Source organism: Cervus elaphus, chromosome 11 (assembly GCF_910594005.1).
Source record: "Cervus elaphus chromosome 11, mCerEla1.1, whole genome shotgun sequence".
NCBI lineage: Eukaryota > Metazoa > Chordata > Mammalia > Artiodactyla > Cervidae > Cervus > Cervus elaphus.
Window position 1 is genome coordinate 72,688,030 of NC_057825.1, and position 15,318 is coordinate 72,703,347.

A 15,318-nucleotide genomic window follows, 5' to 3' on the forward strand; every position below is an offset into this window, starting at 1 on the left:
CCATTCAGCCAGTCTGTGTCTTTTAGTTGGAGCATTTAATCCATTTACATTTAAAGTAATTATTGATATATATGTTCCTATTGCCATTTTCTTAATGGTTTGGGGTTGATTTTGTAGATCTTTTTTCTTCTCTTGTATTTCTTGACTATATAAGTCCCTTTAACATTTGTTGTAAAACTGGTTTGGTGGTACTGAATTCTCTTAACTTTTGCTTGTCTGAAAAGTTTTCTCAGAATGAATTTTGAATGAGGTCCTTGTCAGGTCCAGTAATCTTGGTTGTAGATTTTTCCCTTTCAGTACTTTAAATATATCCTGCCATTCCCTTCTGAACTGTAGAGTTTCCACTGAAAGATCAGCCATTAAGCATATGTGGTTTCCCTTGTGTGTTACTTGTTGCATCCCCCTTGCTGCTTTTACTATTCTTTCTTTGTGTTTAGTCTTTGTTAGTTTGATTATTATTGGTCTTGGCATGTTTCTTGTTGGATTTATCCTGTATGGGACTCTGTGCCTCTTGAACTTGATTGACTTATCTCCTTTTCCATGTTGGGGAAATTTTCAATTATAATCTCTTCAAAAATTTTCTCATACCCTTTCTTTTTCTCTTCTTATTCTGGGACTCTATAATTCTAATGTTGGTGTGTTTGATACTGTCCCAGAGATCTCTGAGACTATCCTCAGTTCTTTTCATTCCTTTTACTTTATTGTGTTCTTCAAAAGTTATTTCCACCATTTTATCTTCCAGCTCACTGATTCGTCCTTCTGCTTCAAATGTTCTGCTATTGATTCCCTCTAGAGTATTTTTAATTTCAGTAATTGTGTTGTCTCTGTGTGTTTATTCTTTAATTCTTCTAGGTCTTTGTTAATTGATTCTTTCATTTTCTCCATTTTGTTTTCAAGGTTTTTTATCATCTTTACTATCATTGTTCTGAATTCTTTTTCAGGTAGTTTGCCTATTTCCTTTTCATTTATTTGACTTCTGTGTTTCTAGGTTGTGCCTTCATTTGTGTAGTACTTCTCTGCCTTTTCATTATTTTTTTTAACTTATTGTGTTTGAGGTCTCCTTTTCCCAGGCTTCAAGGAAAGTTGAATTTTTTCCCTGAAGAAGGTTGAATTCTTTCTTACTTTTGGTTTCTGCCCTCATAAGGTTGGTCCAGTGGTTTGTGCGAGCTTCGTATAGGGTGAGATTTGTGCTGAGTTTTTGTTCATTTGTTTTTCCTCTGATGGGCAAGGCTAAAAGTGAAGGGTGAAGTCCTGACTCAGTCATGTCCGACTCTTTGCAACCCTGTGGACTGTGTCCATGGGATTTTCCAGTGGGTTGCCATTTCATTCTCCAGGGGATCTTCCCGACCCAGGGATCAAACCCAGGTCTCCTGCATTGTAGGCAGATGCTTCACCATCTGAGCCACCAGGGAAGTCTGAGTGAGATGGTAATCCTGTCTGCTGATGATTAGCTTTGTATTTTTGTTTCCTTTGTTGTTTAGATGAGGCATCCTGCACAAGGTGCCACTGGTGGTTGGGTGATGCTGGGTCTTATATTCAAGTGGTTTCCTTTGTGTGAGTTCTCACTATCTGATACTCCCTAGGGTTAGTTCTCAGAGAAGGCAATGGCACCCCACTCCAGTACTCTTGCCTGGAAAATCCCAGGGACAGAGGAGCCTGGTAGGCTGCAGTCCATGGGGTCGCTAAGAGTCGGACACGACTGAGCGACTTCACTTTCACTTTTCACTTTCATGCATTGGAGAAGGAAATGGCAACCCACGCCAGTGTTCTTGTCTGGAGAATCCCAGGGACAGTGGAGCCTGGTGGGCTGCCGTCTATGGGGTCGCACAGAGTCGGACACGGCTGAAGCGACTTAGCAGCAGCAGCGGCAGCAGCAGGGTTAGTTCTCTGGGAGTCTAGGGTCTTGGAGTCAGTGCTCCCACTCCAAAGGCTCAGAGCTTGATCTCTGGCCTAGAACAAAGATTCCACAAGTGGTTTCTTATGGCATTAATTGAGATTAAAACAAGTATCCAAAAAATGAGAAATCAAAGATGAACCCCACACTAATGGCAGTTACAGAATCAGGCAAATAATAATTAAAATAATGGAATACACACATATACACCCATGGGCAAAGTAAAAACTATCCAACAAAAATACAGTAGATTGACCTGGTGAACAAAGGAAATCAAAAATTATATTTACTAGTTAAGAACAAAAGTAACTAAATCACAAACTCGCAAACAAAATTAAAACAAGGTGCCAACTGGGGAATAAAGCAATGAAAACAAAACTAACTAATAAGTTGAGAGGAAAGGAAAGAAAGAAAAGAAAGAATAGATATGCAAAGTTAAATAGAGGTAGATGAAGAAGATTTATATATATTAAAGATTAAGTGCAAGGAGAAAAAAACAGTAGGAAAGGCAAAGGAATAAATGTAGAAAAATATACTAGGTTTTAAAAAATTAAAATTATTAAAAAGAGAAAAGAAAAAAATGGAAGAAAAAAAAGGAAAACTCTACAGAATTGCAAAAGCCCAGCATAGAGGCAGAGGTTTATAACAACAAAAAAAAGTGTGACTGAATATACACATATACATATGCACCCATAAGAAAAATCAAAACAGTGCAACAAAAATAAAGTACAAGAAATTGATCTAGTGAACAAAGGAAACCAAAAATTATATCTACCAGAACAAAACTAACTAAAGCACAAACTGGAAAACAAAACTAAAGCAAGGTGCCAATTGGGGAATAAAACAATGAAAATAAAACTAACAAATATGTTGAGAGGAAAGGAAAGAAAGAATAGATATGCAAAGTTACATAGAGGTAGATAAAGAGTATTTATATACATTAAAGATTAACTGCAAGGGGAAAAGAACAGTAGGAAAAGCAAAGAAAGGAATAAATGTAGAAAAATAATAATAGATTTTAAAAGTTCAAAATTAAAATTAAAAAAAAAGCAAAACTCCTCAGAACTGCAAAATCCCAACACAGACAACAACAATAAAAAATGTGACTGAGGAAAAAAAAAGCTCAAAAGCTTAATTGGATTTCACAGTGCTAGTAAAATCGACAACTACAACAGGGGTGGGGGGGGGTGGGGTGGGAAGAAAAAAAAACTCCAAAAGAATCTGCAGAACAAGTGAAAACATAAGAACAATCATTTTTTCTTTTTCTTGAGTCCCTGCTGTCAGAGTCCTTTCCCTCACTGGGAGTCACCGTCCACCTCACCTCCCGAGGATGCCCTCCAACACTGTACTGATCTCTGGACCTGCTGTGGGGGCAGCTCAGATTCTAATCTGGCCCTACACCTGTGTGTTCTTGCCTCCAATGCCCACAGCTATCATAGCTAGTGCATTTTCCTTTGTGGGAGCTCTCAACGACCTTTCATATATTCCATAGACACAGAGTCTGCCTAGTCGATTGTGTGGATTAATCTGCAGCTTGCACAGCTGGTGGGAAGGTTTCGGGTCTTCTTCCTTAGCCACGCTGCCCCTGGGTTTCCGTTGTGGTTTTATTTCCACCTCTGCACGTGGGCCGTCCACTGGGGTTTGCTCCTGAGGCTGCCCCGGAGGACCTGGGTTTGCCCCTGTGAGGGCCAGGTGTGGAGGTGGTGCAGCTGCTTGGGTCGCAGGGGTTCTGGCAGCACCAGGTCCTCAGAGGAGTTGGCGGCTAGGGCAGCAGGAAATATAGCGCTCTAGAAGGGCATGGCAAGCAGTATTGGCCAATATGCTCCAGTTTTCTTGCTGGAGAACCCCTCTCCCTGACAGAGAAGCCTGGCAGGCCACAGTCTACAGGGTCGCAAAGAGTCAGACGTGATTGAAGCGACCCTGTGCGCATAGACACAAGACCTTTTTTTTGCCCGTGGCAGCTCTGCCCAGTGAGAGCTGAGCGTGAAGGTGGCGCAGCTGCTTGGCTTGCAGGGACCCTGGCGGTGCCTAGCGTGCAGGGACACGGAGGGCCTCCACCACAGGAGTCATGTCCCTATCAGTCTTTTTTCAAACCTCTTGTAGCTGGCAATCAGAAGGCCTCTTTGGCCAGTCTTTCTCCCAAGTTCCGCCTGTTCCGGCACTTAGAGGACTTCCTTGCCTGGGGTCCTTTTCTGTTGTTCAGCGCGTCAAGCACATAGAAGGGCCCCCTGGCTGGGGTCCTACCCTGTAGATTGGCACATCAGGCACTTAAAGGAGCACCCTGGCTGGGGTCCTGCTCTGTAATTCGGTGTCAGGAGTTTGATGGGCCAGCCTCTCTATTTTCAGCTGCCGATGCTGGCGTGTAAGGAGAGAGAGGCTATGGTGTTGGCTCCACCCCCTACATGTGACTCAGCAGGATCACCTTTCTTCCATGGCTGCCTGGCTTTCCTCCACGAGCATTTCCCACCACAATCTCCTCCCTCACATCCCCTTGATCTGTCTGTTTCTCCTCAATCAACAGCAACCATCGCCCTAGGATTGCTCCACAATCCCTCAACTCCAGCTCCCAGTTGCTGTACTTTCCAGGGGACCAGCATTCCTGTCTGGGGCATGTAAGGCTCTGGCAAGAACTGTCTGATTCTCATTCCATTTAGGCCGCCACAGATCAGCTGTTTCACTCTCAGCCTTCAATGTTTCTCCTCTGACTCAGATATTGCCCCGATGTGGGGATCAGACCCCTACTTCAGTTCCCCTACCTGCCGAGGGTAGGTCCATTCCTACTAACACTCCTGTTTTTCCCCCTAGTTCCTTCATCCTACCAAGTTTTGCGTGGGTCTATATATTCTTTTCTGCTGGTCAGGTCCTCCTGTCCACTCTCAGGTGGTGTTCTGCATGCACTTCTATGTCTGAAGGTGTATTCCTGATGTATCCGTGGAGAGAGATGTACTCCACATCCACCTACTCCTCCACCATCTTGTTCCCCCCACACTTCATTATTTTTTAATCCTTAGTTTAACATTCAGAAAAGCAATTCACAGGTCATATCAATACTAGATTTTAATGACTGTCAAAGATGAGAGCAAAACTTCACTGAAGCAAACAGGTCCAATGGAAGACAAGCCCATGGCTACACACCCTGAGCCATCCAGGCTTCACGTTCAGTCCAATTCTTTCATGCAAACATTTTTATGAAATTCAGCTAGTCAATTTTCTTCCCAAATGTCAATCAGATGTTCTTACAAACTATCTGAATGATGTTGCAGTTTTATGTTTCTAATCAAAGGATTCAAAACCCAGTGAAAAGCTTTAGAGTCAAAAAGTTGCATATCCTTGTTTTCAAAATACACACTGTATTTATAAATGATAACATGCATCATTTTCAACACTAAATTTCCATTTTTCCCCCAAATTCTTTCCTTTGAAATGCTGTTGTATTCCTCCTCATTAATACATCACCTTTCCCTTAAAGAGATAAATGTGTCGAATTTAAAAATATCTGCTTTGTAGCATTATTTCTTATAGCCATTTGTTGTCACAGAAGAAGACAACAAATTTGGATCACTTATATATATTTTTTTTAACTGGTAAGTCATCTTCAATTTTGTCAAGGCTTTGCAGTAATTTTCATTGAGATGACCAACAAGCCTCTAGGTGATAGCATGATCAGGACCCAGAGACTGAACAGAATCAGACAGGCAAGAAGGTTAATCCAGGCAGGTTTGTCAAAAGAAGCAGGAGGAAATTAGAAGGGTCAGGAGGAATCTGGGAAGTTCAGCTGTGGCTTCCAGTGGTTGCAACAGGGTACATGGAGCCTTAGGCAACAGGTAACAGACAACCCTGCCCAGGCAACATACAGGTCCCACAAGCAGAACAGAAACCCAGACACAGAAACAGCATCTCAGTGCCCAAGAGAATTAGAGGAAAGCAAGTCACGGCCCAGGTTCTAGGGAAACCAGGAAATCAGACAAGTTCTCAGTGAGAGCAAAGGAATATAAGTCTGGACCATGATCAATGGACTTCCCAGGAGGTGTTAGTGATAAAGAATCCACCTGCCAATGCAGAAGACATAAGAGATGCGGGTTCAATCCCTGGGTTGGGAAGATCCCCTGGAGGAGGGCATGGCTACCCACTCCAGTTTTCTTGCCTGGAGAATCCCCATGGACAGAGGAGCCTGGAGTACTACAGTCCATGATGTCACTAAGAGGCAGATGTGACTGAAGCAACTTAGCAGGCACAGCATGCATGATCAATAACAGTGTCTGGACACAGTGCTAAGGCTTCCTTTCGAATAATCTTATTTCCCTGGTTGAAAGATAAAAGATTTGAGTGCTATAGACTTCAACTAACTCCTTAAGGCCATACATCTTAAAAAGCAGTACAGCCAGGACTTAAATCCAGATCCTCTAGCAGGTTTGATCTCTGAGTCGGGAAGATTCCCTGGAGGAGGGTATGGCAACCCACTCCAGTCTCCAGCATTCTTGCCTGAAGAATGCAATGGACAGAGGAGCTGAGGGGCTACAGTCCATGGGGGTCACAAGGAGTTGGACATGACTGGAGTTACTTAGCACACGTGCCCCTCTAGCATCAGAGCTGCTAGTCTGAAGCTATGCTACACTTCCCATCTGAGAATAGGACCAGAGCCCAATTGCTAAGCCAGAATATTAGGTCAAAACAGAATCCAGGACCTCCCTGGTGGCACAGTGGATAAGAATCCACCTGCCATTGCAGGGGACACAGGTTCAATCCGTGGTCTGGAAAGATTTCACATGCCAAGGAGCAGCTAAGCCCATACATTGCAACTACTGAGCCTATGTGCCACAACTACTGAAAACCACACTCTAGAGCCTGTGCTCTGCAACAAGAGAACCCACGGTAATGAGAAACCCAGGCACCAAACCAGAGAGTAGCCCTTGCTCACTGCAACTAGAGAAAGTCCATGCAAAGCAATGAAGACTCAGCACAGCAAAAAATAAATAAATTTAAAAAAACAAAAACAGAATCTGGCCTTCCCTGGTGGTCTAGTGGTTAAGAATCCACCTGTCAATGCTGGGGACAGGAAGATTCCACACGCCATGGAGCAACGAAGCCCATGGACCACAACTACTGAGCCAGCATTCTAGAGCCCAGGAGCCAAAACTACTGAATCCTGTGCACCTAGAGCCCATCCTCTATAAAAAGAGAAGTCACCACAATGAGAAGCCCGCACACTGCAACTAGAGAGCAGCCCCCCATTCGCTGCAACTAGAGAAAGCCCTCACACAGCCACAAAGACCAGCACAGTCAAAAAATAAAAATCAATGATAAATAAATCTTAAAGTACGCGCACACACACACACACACAGAATCTGCAGCCAGGATAATAAGGCTGAGATCTTCAGAACCCTGCTTTGGGGCTTATTAAATTCCCACCGATTGCTACAGAGTCTGGTTTCCATGGAGACCAAGGCCAGTTTGAGCTGAATAGGAGTTAAATATTTCCAGCTTTGAAAGCATGAGACTGGAGAGACAAGAAAACAGGCTCTCCTACTGTCTCAGGTAAATGGCGTATACAAGATCATTTTACAGAAGGAGAAACTGAGGCTCTGAAAAAGTAAATGAACTGCTTAACACCATCCAGCTTGTGAGAGAGAAAGCACTTAAATCCAGGGTTCCTAGTCTTAAGGCTAATGCCCTTTTCATTGAACTACAGCTTATTACACACACTCCCACCTAACTCCAAGTTTATGTGATTCTATACTTAATCAAATCTTTATTTAATGATTTGGAAAGTACATGTTAGCATCTTTTCTAATGGTGTATAGAGAAACACAAACTCTCAGTCAATAAGGACCTACAGTTAATAGAAATTTCAGTATCAGTGAGCCTGAAAAGGTAAGGAGTCTTCTCTTTTATTAATTAACTGCAGTACACTCCTCTCCTTATGAATCAGTGGATAACTAACTTCTCCCAGAGTGGTCAGGAGGAAAAAGTACATTTTATCTAAGAGACAGAAAAATGTACTTTACAATGTAAAAACAATAAGGAAGAAACAGTCTTAAATTAGGTGCAAACAAATACATCATGGTAAACCAATCAGAAGATGAGAAAAGGAATTCAAGTTCAAACCCTCAGTCTCGGCTTCTAGGAAACATGCTTTGGCAAAAATAATAACCCCCTAACCTAGACGCACAATTAACAGCATCCCATTCTTGTATCAAATTTGCCTAAAATATCAGTCAGTTCAGCTGCTCAGTCGTGTCTGACTCTTTGCAACCCCATGGATTGCAGCACACCAGGCCTCCCTGTCCATCACCAACTCCTGGAGTTTACCCAAACTCATCTCCATTGAGTCAGTGATGCCATTCAACCATCTCATCTTCTGTCATCCCCTTCTCCTCTTGCTTTCAATCTTTCCCAGCATCAGGGTCTTTTCAAATGAGTCAACTCTTCACATCAAGTGGCAAAAATATTGGAGTTTCAGCTTCAACATTAGTCCTCCCAATGAACATTCAGGACAGATTTCCTTTAGGATGGACTAGTTGGATCTCCTTGCAGTCCAAGGGACTCTCAAGAGTCTTCTCCAACACCACAGTTCAAACACATCAATTCTTTGGTGCTCAGCTTTCTTTAAAATATCTCAAGAGGCCATTAAGGTCATGGTATGAACTCTGCTTCTGCCTCAGTTCACAAACTAAAAGAAAACTGGTTCACACAGTCTCAGAATTGATCATTCCCTGCCATGGTGGATTTTGGGTGGAATAGAAAAAATTGCATTCTTGGCTAGAACGTGTGATGAAGAGTGATGTCTTGTTCTTCTGACAGTTTTCAGTTCAGTGGGTTATGTAGTAGATTCTCAATACCTACCCATTGGTTTGTCCTGACTACTACTGTGAAGATGGGGTTATAGGGTAGTGAAAATATGGGCATCCCCTGCTCAGTGAGCCCCCGAGTCTTCTTACTTCCTGTTTTAGCACCTAACAGTGGTTTCTAATCTCTTAGTATTCAAATCCATGGTTCTCTATCTAGTTTTAAAAGTTGTTGACATATTGCCTCCTCTTTCCCTTCCCTTCCCATTCCATTCTCCTCTGTGCCCCATCTCTCAAACCCCTCTTGTGGTTTAAGCTATACACACTCATTTCCCTAGTTCAGGCCAATAAGCTCTATATTCTCTTAAAATCTGATTTCCTCTCCTTCCTGCAAGAGCTCCTCCATGAGTAATCCATCTCACATTGCTGTCCCCTTCCCTGAGTCTTAACACACTCACCATCAACAGCATACACCTTAGCACTAGACCCATCTGAGTATTTCCTCTATACTAACCTTAACTCAATCCACCTACACACTCCCTGAAAACAAGGGTATGGTCTTTGGCATCCTCTTTTGGATAGGATGGACATTGTATGGAAGGAAGCTGTATAGCCCAAAGCAAGACAAGTGAGCCCAAAGCACTGAAAATTTAAGAAAAAATACACACTGGCACTGTTGAAGGTTCATGAAAGCACTAATGACGTTCAGTACAATGAGCCTTAGAACTATGGGGTCAATTGTTCTTGGAAGCAAATATATTATTTAGTGAGATGGCATGATATAGTGGAATTGGTTCCCATCAACTGAAGGGACCTCACTAAGTTCATCCTGACAATAGAAGGATCCATTTTCATCACTGTAACCTCAATATGGGGGACAGTCAGGCATGAAAGGTGTTAACACCAGTTCAGAATGTAAAGCCGGCTGTTGAGAAGGGAGGACTATAAGCAGTTACCTTGCTTTAGAAGATCCATTTGCAGAACTTAAATTTGCTGACATTTTACCCTCAGACCTTTACCAGTTTTTGAAGATTAACTGCGGTTGAGTGAATCAAAATAATTTCACAGCAAACAGTCATTTGACCAAAGCAAACCCATTGAGACATAGAGCTCCTAGCTGATTACCCACTTCCAGGCTCCATCAGACATGAATTTATTGATCAAAGGGGAAAAATGAATTGAAAAGTAAGTGTTCATCCAAACTCCATTTCCTGAGTTATGTTGGGGTTATGAAGAGTTTCAGCTATAGAGTTATCACCAATAATCCATCTCACTAGATAGTCACTAGATCTTTTTAAGTGTCTAAAACTCAAAACTACTGGAATAATCTTAGCCGTTTTTGCTGTGTGTTTTCTATAAAGACCAAAGATTTCAATGTGCATCTACAGACATTTATAGATGTCCCATAAGTATAGTGACTTTGGGAGTGCATATTATTGATATCAAATAATGTACTCTTGTTGATAATAAGAAATCTTTTTCTCCTTCAATTATATAAAATTCTTACTCATTTACTAAGAGAGAGCCAGGTAATGGATAATTTAACCTAATGTTAAATCCATTAGGTATGATAAACATAGCTAGTGAGTGATTCCTTTTTTGTGTTCATCTCTGACAACACATAAGACATTGCCTGGTCTGGTATATACACAAGCACTTGACATGTGTCATCCACTGTGTCGACACTGAGTTTTCAAGAAAAAACATGATTTCTGTCATCAGAAGGATGTTGAAGATGTTCAATCTGGTGGGAGACACAGACGTTGAATAGAACATAAACACAAAATCATATACAGTTGAGAATTTTGATGAGTGGTAGTAAGGGGAAATTGCTATAAAGAATATGATTATACTGGGAAAAATCAAAAACCTTAAGTTAGCTTGGCAATCAGGGAGCTCTTCTCTCAGAAAATGACATTTGTAACTGAACACTGAAGGATGAGTTGAGGTTGGCCAGGTAAGGCATGAATGGTAAGCCTTCCAGATAGAGCATGAGCAAATGCCTGGAAACAGGGAGGAACTTAGTGTATCTGAAAATTGAAGAAAAGGAGTGGTGCTGAAGTGAATTGGGGAAATGACATCAAATGAGGGTGCAAAAGTAGGCAGTAAAAATTTTACTATGAGAAATAACTAAAGAAAAGCAGAGAACTAATGCCATCTGATTTACATTTTTAAAATGAATGCTCTGTGCTGAATGGAGAATGGGTTTGAAGAGGACAGGATTAAATGTCTGGAAAGCACTAGACTATGACAGAAATCTTGAAAGATGATGGTGGTTTGTTCTAGAATGGTGTTGATAGAGATGGAAGAAATTGTATGGAATCAAGAAATATTTTGGAAATGGAATCTAAAAGGACTTCGAGATAAACTGAATTCTGGGGGATGAGGGTGAAGAAGCCAAGTTTAATGTCACATTTCTAACAAACAGTTGATAGATGGGAGTGCTATTTATGAGGAAGAACTGAGAAAGAGCAGCTTTGTGAAGGTAATAGCAGGGGAACTAGTTTAGTTCACTATGCCAATGAGACGTCCAGAACAGGATATGTGCAGTAAATTTTAGGGATAGACTGGAGAGGTCAGAAGTCAACTACAAATCTAGGGGTGGTCATCATATCAACACTACTTGAAGCCATGGGAAATGAGACCTTCCCAGCAAAATGAGAAAAAAAGGGCAGAAGGCTCAGAGTACAGATAGAGGCAATGTGCCATGTATTTAATTGCTCCATCATGTCCAACTCTTTGCAACCTCATGGACTGTAGCCCACCAAGCTACTCTGTCCATGGGGATTCTGCAGGCAAGAATACTGGAGTGGGTTGCCATGACTTTCTCCAGGGGATCTTCCCAACCCAGGGATTGAACCCAGGTCTCCCTCATTGCAGGCTGATTTTTTATCATCTGAGCCACCAGGAAAGCCCACAGATAGAGGGGGCATCAACAACAAAAAACATTTAAAGGGAGTAACAAAGATGTGGAATAATAGAAAAGTTCAACTGGACAGAAACTAATAAAAGAGAGAGACTGGCAGAGAGTACTGAATTCTGAAAGGCATAAAAAAAAATGAGAATTTAAAGTGACCATTAGATTTATTGTTTACAGGTTGGTAGACATGGGACATGACAAAAGTAGATTCAGTGGAGAGATACGGCATGAAAAAAAATTGGAGCATCCTCAACAAGCTGAAGAGGAATAGAACATAGAAAATGAAGACAGCCTTCACAGACAACCCTTTCTAGAAACTTTACTGTAAGAGAAGGAAGAGAAACAAACTGGGCTGCAACTGGAGACAAATTTGGAGTAAAGACAGATGAGAACCATCAGTGAGTCCATGAAAATGTGAAACTTGGTACAAGTTAGAATCTCTCTTAGTCTAGGTGATCCAAACTATGTCTCAACAAGGACTCAACAAATAAGCAGTTTCTTTTACATTCAAACTGGAGGAGAGGGGTTAGATGACTAAGAAGAATAAAAGAAGGAATGAGGGAAGCTAACTCAGAAATATCTTATCAGCTGACTGCCACCAGGAAACCAAGGCCTAATTATGCTAGAGTCCATCTAAGGCGTCCTTTAGAATATATTCAGAACTGTTCACCCAAGGGATGGAAGAGTTCACCACTAGAAGAGTTGCCCTATGAGACGGCAACCTCCTAGTACTTCCCAATCTGCCCCCTGCCTCAGAATAGTTGAGCAGATTCTTACAAGTGTCCCACTCAGAGATGGTAGAGAAGCCTAGGGAAGAAAATGAGACTGACCCAGTATAACTGAGGCCAGTGTCTGCTAAGTTAAATCTGTATGTAGCTGGCTGCTATGGTAACCACTAGAGTAAAAGATGGAACAAAAGAATGCGAAGCAGAGTAAAGCAGTGTCTGATATAATGTCTACCTTGAAATTCACACATTCCGTGTCCTTTCCAGTCTGGAAAGATGAAATGGCTTGTGTCAAGTTCTTAACATGTCCACTCTCCTGATTCCTGTCCTCCAGAGCTCCCTTCCCCTCTTTAATATGGATTACTGCAAGTAGCCATGATACCTGACAAGCAAATTAACTGAATAAGGGTTTTAATAAATTCTGGTGACAGAAGCAAGAAATGTTTTAGAAACATCAACCAATTAACCTAGTCTTTTATGAGCACATACTGTATTCCCAATCTGCACATAGTATATATTGTCAAAGAATATTAGGTGTAGTCTTTGCTTTGATGTCTCATTAAAAAATACTCCATAGACCCATGGGAAGTGATCTAAAAATAGTAGAAGGCTGGATATGATTAAATAACAAATGTAGAATAGGAGTATGTCAAGCTAGCAGATATTTAGTTATGGCAATGTTTCTGTTGGTATTTCTCTGAGTAGAATCTCAGAGGTGATGGAGAGCAATCATGAAAGCTATTTGTTTTGGTTAGAAATTTCAGACTCCAAATGATAACAGAAGCTATCTCTGGGTAGTGAATCTAGAGGTGATTTTTTACTGTCCTCTGTAGATGTTTCCATAAGTCTCACAATAAATATATATTATTTTTGTATTCAAAGAATATACCTTTTTAAAAAACCAAAGGATATAGAGCCACTAGAATTCTCATATATTGCTAACTGGAATACGAAATGGTACAGCCACTTTGCGAAACAGTTTGGCAGTTTCTAATACAGTTAAACATACACTCACCATCGACCTAGTAATCCCACTCATAGATATTTACCCAAGGAGAGTAGAAATGGTCTCTCTTTCTCTCTCTCTGTCAGTATGGGTCTCTCTCATGCAAACACACACACACAAAATACACAAATGTTTAAAGCAGTATTTTTCTTATAATCACAAAACCTGGAAACAACCTAGGTGTTCTTTTACCAATGAATGAACAAATGATGATATACCCATTTAAAGGAAGACTAATCAGCAATAAAGAACAGTGAACTACCAATACATACAATAACATGGAAGAATCTCAAATGCCTTATGCTGTATGAAAGAAGTTCCATAACATATGGTTGCGCTGACATGACATTTTGGAAATGGCAAAATTATATAAATAGAAACTAATCAGTGGTTGGTAGGAATAGGAAGTAAAAGGAGAGGTAACTATTGTACAAAGGGGCAACACAGCATAATTTGAAGGGTGGTGGCACTGGGTTTTATTTTGAGTGTGCTGGCCGTTAGACAGTTGTATATCCTTGGGTTAACTCAGGTCTCTACACGAAACAGTTTATTTTTCAGTGAGAAAAAAATTTAAAGTAAATAACACAATGAAGTCTTAATAAAACCATGGTAATGGCCCTTTTCCACAAATTACAAACAAAGGGAGCCCATCTCAAAGGCTGTCAAAATAATCAAAAGAAGAACTGATGAAGATGTGTTCTGCGTGGATCACTGAGAACCAAGCAGGAGCAAAACATCTGGGAACCATCACAGAGAATCCGTAGGCAGAATTTATGGGCTCTCTGAATACAGAAGCAAAGAGCAGGACACCAAAGCCTACTCTAGAATCACAAACCCCAGACACACACTCTCTTTCACCATGATGAGCGTACTGGTGAAGGTTCTTTATCTTGCCAGCAAAAAGACAAAATGTAGGCAAGACACACAGAGAAAATGGAAATGGGAGTGGCGAGGTACTGGAAGGATTTTGAGTATCTCACAGGAGCCTGAGAAATGCTGAAAAACAGTATGCCAGACAACTCTCATTGTCAATTGAAAATCTTCTTCACCACTGCTGTGGAAGCCAGTTCCACTGAGATTTCAACCAGCTTAATTTCAGCTGGACAACAGCTACTTCTGACCTTGTGTTCCTCTCATTTCTAGTCCCAGGGCAGCTTCTACACCAATGTAAGAGATACCCAGAGGGAAGTCTCTGGGCACCCACAAGTATACAAGTCAGAGTGGAGAGTTAATATCATGCGGATGCCGTCAACCAATAGGAAATAGTACTCTGTGAATAAATGCTTCCCTTTCTCCCTCATTCACAGCAACAGTTTTCATACCCATTTTGAAAATATCCTATGTCAAGTCCTTTGCATTAAAGACCAGTCACCAGTAGTGCTGGCCAACTCAACTCATATTGATTATTTTTCCTGCATCTCTGTTTCATTTCCCCTGTCCCAACTCACTGAAGTCATATTATCAAATATACTATCTATAAGGCAGTCTTTATCTCAGGCTTAGCTTCCTGGGGAACCCAGGCCAAGACATGAAAGCCTTGGGAAGGATCCAAAATAGCTCTGGAAATCTCAGCTCTAGAAATGTAGGGACTATCTCATGAGCATGATGGCATCAGTGGACTCTGCTCTAACCAACTTCTTCCCAGGAGAGAGTTTGATGGGCCCACATGCTTCCTCTGAGGTCAAAGGGTATGGAATTCATGCCCTAATATTGACAGAATCATTTGGAGAGGAGAAGAGGCAATTCTTCAAAGAGTATGTAGAGGTTGGAAGTAGGGGATCATTTAGGAAAATTCTGTTGTCCAGTTGCAAATTACTTTTGGATTATGTTGATTTCTTCTTTTTAACAAAGGTGTGCACTGTGTTCATTTTTGTGTCTGAGTGTAAGTTTCTTTTCTCTAAGGTATCAGCAGCTTCCTAAACTCTGATTAGAGCCTTAAAATAGAAAACATAACCATGATTCATGTGTATTATGGGATTTTCTGGTAG

At 41.3% G+C, this 15,318-nt stretch overlaps 1 protein-coding gene across 3 annotated transcripts in view; it reads left to right on the forward strand.

Moving 5' to 3' along the window:
* Positions 1–15,318, forward strand: part of FSHR (follicle stimulating hormone receptor) — a 189,720-nt gene that overhangs the window by 142,457 nt on the left and 31,945 nt on the right. The gene's annotated exons all lie outside the window — the stretch shown is intronic.